This window comes from Papio anubis, chromosome 1 (genome assembly GCF_008728515.1).
Source record: "Papio anubis isolate 15944 chromosome 1, Panubis1.0, whole genome shotgun sequence".
NCBI lineage: Eukaryota > Metazoa > Chordata > Mammalia > Primates > Cercopithecidae > Papio > Papio anubis.
In genome coordinates, this window is record NC_044976.1 from 173,113,281 (window position 1) to 173,117,446 (window position 4,166).

The 4,166-nt window shown below is 35.9% G+C and overlaps 1 pseudogene across 1 annotated transcript; it reads right to left on the reverse strand.

Annotated features, from left to right (window-relative positions):
* Nucleotides 1–2,406: 2,406 nt before the first annotated feature.
* Nucleotides 2,407–3,339, reverse strand: LOC101023681 (annotated as a pseudogene). Its single transcript, XR_639455.4, has one exon. The product of XR_639455.4 is annotated as a 40S ribosomal protein S2 pseudogene (transcript).
* Between the last annotated feature and the right edge of the window lie 827 nt (nucleotides 3,340–4,166).

Consider the following 4,166-nt stretch of genomic DNA (forward strand, 5'->3'; position numbering starts at 1 on the left):
TCACAGAATTCAAGGAAGTTCTATAAGCATAATTGATTGTTATAAGGGCTTTATTTTTGAAAACACGATAAATTTCTTATCTGTCAAATTCGTTCTTCTTTGTCCTCAGGCAATTTAGTCATTAACTTCTCATTTTCAATCGTAAATTTTTCATACTGTGCTTTCTCGTAAGGTAAGGTGAAATGTAGCATTTACACATTTTCTTCCCAGGATTTCATATCTCATGTTACATATTTAACTTTCAAGAAAATATCTCCTTTGTATCACAAATGTAAAGAAGTAACTATATATCGAAAATTTTAAGAGAGGTAAGCATAAAATCATATAATTAGAAAAGAAGACAGGAGTTTTACAAAAATTGAGACAGGAAGAAAATAGAAAAGGGATGTGGTAACAAGAATAATTATAATCATAAATTATTTTATAGTTATAGTAATAGTTATAGTAGAACAATAGTTTTATTATTAGCTAAAAATAGTTTTAATAAAAATATAATAAACACAAGGTGCAACAAAGGCACACAAAAATGTCATACATGATCAGTATTAGTATCATTATTTTGCTAGATTATTTAAAATACATTACTCAGTTTAACCTTAAGTACAATATTATAAAGAGGAAACTTTTATTCAGATTTTATAGGTGTATATTTTTTGAGTTCACTTGAGTTAGTTAAATTTGAACTTATTTAATAAATTAGCTATAAAAAATTTCCAGTTAGGTTTACGTTGTCAGAAGGGTAATGAGGAGAATGAGTATTAGGTATGGTATAAACAATCTTCTAGTTTTATGTTCAGGAACAAGTGATTAACATGGTAAGTATGACTGATATTATGCAATGTGATATTCATTCACTCAGAATGATTGTGATTAAGTGCAACGCACATAGATTTTTTTAAATAATCCCTGTGCAACGCACACAATCCTTGTGCAACACACACAGTAGATATTTTTAAGTAAACTTTATTTTGCAGAGCAGATTTAAGCAAAACTGTGTGTCAAGTACAGAATTCTCATATGGTTCCTGCTGCCACACGGACACAGCCTGCACCACTCTCAGCATCCTGCACCAGAGCGGCATATTTGTTACGTTCAATGAACCTATATCAATGCAGTATTATCACCCAAATTTCATAGTTTACATTAGATTTCACTCTTGGTGTTGTGCATTCTATGAGTTTGAACAATATATAATGATACGTATCCATGATTATAATACCACACATAATAGTTTCATTCTACTAAAAATAATCTCTCCTCTATTCTTCCCTTCCTCTCCCATGACCCCTGGCAACCATAGCTCCTTTTAATGTCTCCATAGTTTTGCCTTTTCCAGAATGTCATGTAGTTGAAATCATATACCATGCAGCCTTTTAAGATGTTCTTATTTCCACTTAGTAATTTGCATTTACATTTCCTCCATATCTTTTCATGGCTTAGCTAATTTCTTTTTAGCAGTATATTATATCCCATTGTCTAAATGCACCATAGTTTATTTATCCATTCACCTATCAGAGTACATCTTGATTGCTTCCAAGTTTAAATATTTATGACTACATTTGATCTAAACATCTAAATGCAGGTTTTTGTGTAGACATAAGTTTTCTGTACATTTGGATGAATACCAGCATAATTGCTGGATTGCTCAGTAGGTATTTGGATTGGTTCATTTAAGTCCTTCATATATTTCAAGCATTAGCAACTCTATCTTCATTTGGTTATTCTCCTGCCTCACTCTACATCATCTCTGCACATACACTGATATTCATTAGAAGATCATTTTACTGGCATTTATACTGCAATAAGTCAAGTATATCTACAGTGATATTACTGTAAATTCTTGATATTACTGTAAATTAGTGATATTACTGAAATTACTATTACAATATGGTATGTTGATAGACAATGATTTTTATTAAACTCCAATGTCTTTTGAAATTTTCTTCCTTTTTTCCCTTTATGGATTAGGAAAAAGCATCTGAAATATGTATTTGCTACATTTGAAATTTAATCTAGTAAAATGACCAATAGCTATCAAAATATGTAATTTAAAAGTATGCAGATTTTAATCTAAAGGGACAGACAATAATTTGTTTAAGAATTGTTGACTCAGATGTAGAATTGGGGATAATTTATAGAAACTTATATAAACATTGCCACAAATTTTTGTTGATGGAATTCAACGTGTAATAATTGTTTTAAAATACAGATACACTGAAAAGAAAGAAATACTCTTGATTTGGGTTTAAAGTTAATATTTCTTCAAGATTGATTGCAAGTACTGTTAATAATAATCCGTAATGATATTTTGCATGTTTTTATGTACAAAATATCTTTTCATACAGTTACTGCCAAGCATTGCTATACTTCTACAACCATTACATTCTCGTTTTAGGATCATGGGTATTTCTTTCTTTTTTTTTTTTTAACAGGCTTAATTCACTTTATTTTTCTTGTATAAAAACCCTATGTTGTAGCCACAGCTGGAGCCTGGGTCTGCTGCACAGAGACTCTGGTGTGGGTCTTGACAAGGTGGTCAGTGAATTCCTGATAGGGAGACTTGGTAAACACAGTCTCCTTCCAGAGGTCGGGGTCAGGTAGCTGTAGGTCTTAGAGATGGCATCAAAGGTGGCCTTGGCAAAGTTGCCCAGGGCGGCAATGCAGCCCCGGGCTGAGGTGTAGCAGTCATCAATACCAGCCATCATGAGCAGCTTCTTGGGCACAGGCGCTGAGATGATGCCAGTGCCCCTGGGTGCAGGGATGAGGCGCACCAGCACAGAGCCGCAGCGGCCCGTCACCTTACAAGGGACGGTGTGGGGCTTGCCTATCTTGTTCCCCCAGTAGCCTCTGCGCACCGGGACAATGGAGAGTTTGGCCAGGATGATGGCCCCACGGATGGCAGTGGCCACCTCCTTGGAGCACTTAACACCCAGGCCAACGTGGCCATTGTAGTCCCCGATAGCAACAAACGCCTTGAACCTGGTGCGCTGGCCAGCATGGGTCTGCTTCTGTACCGACATAATCTTCAAAACCTCGTCTTTGAGAGAGGCCCCCAAGAAAAAGTCAATGATCTCAGATTCCTTAATGGGCAAAGAGAGGAGGTAGATCTCCTCCAGGGACTTGATCTTCATGTCCTTGACCAAGCGGCCCAGCTTGGTGACGGGCATCCCCTCCTTATCCTCAGCCTTGCCTCCGCGAGCTCCGTGGCCTGGGCCCCAGCCCTGTCCACGGCCGCGACCCTGGCCCCGGATGCCACTGCCAAAACCTCCGCGGAAGCCACCGCGGTTCCCCATCCCAGGGCCACCAGGGCCTCCGGGCCCCCCGCTGCACCAGCGTCATCCGCAATTTGGTGTTCTCTTGGAGAAGAAGCTTATTTCTTTATAGTAACATGTATGCATGATATTGACACTTTACTCATGCTCTCCCCATGATTGGAATATATCTTTTCTATTCCTTCATTCCCATTAATTTCTGCTAATTTTAAAATCTAAACTCAGACATGACTTACACTAATTTTTTTTTTTTTTTGTAATTTGGGCTATTTATAGCTCTATGTTTACTACATTGATTTACAATGATTGTTCAGATTTCTTTTCTTCAAGACTGTATTGTGGTTCCTTGAAAGCAGGTTGCGCTATATCCCTCTACCTAATCTGACTGTAATAAAACCTTTCATTTGTAGTATACTCTGGATGAATAATTTGTAATCTTTGACAATGAGTATTTATGAATTTTTTTTTCAAATTTGCTACTTTGTCTGACAGTACAATATTTAATGACCAGCTTATTCTTAGTTCAGAGTGTCCTATTTTGCTAGAGCATATTTTCAAAATATCTCTTAACTCTCCAAGTTCTGATTTCTAATTTTGCCGACTCACTATGTGAATTCCTAATTTCCTCTGTAGGTGACAAAGGCACTTAATGTGTAAACAGATGAATTATTATCCCTGACTTTGGAATTAATGGATGTAAAAAGGAGAGAAGTTGTTATTGTAATTTATTGAATAACTTTATCTTATTTTATTTCATTTCATTTTTGAAATTACAACCTTACAAATAAGAACAGTCTCTGTGTTACTTTACATGTAATATTTATTTTTCACAATAAAACTCTGGAGCTTTTATTAATGTTATTACTATTTTTGAAATGAGAAAAGTGAACCGAG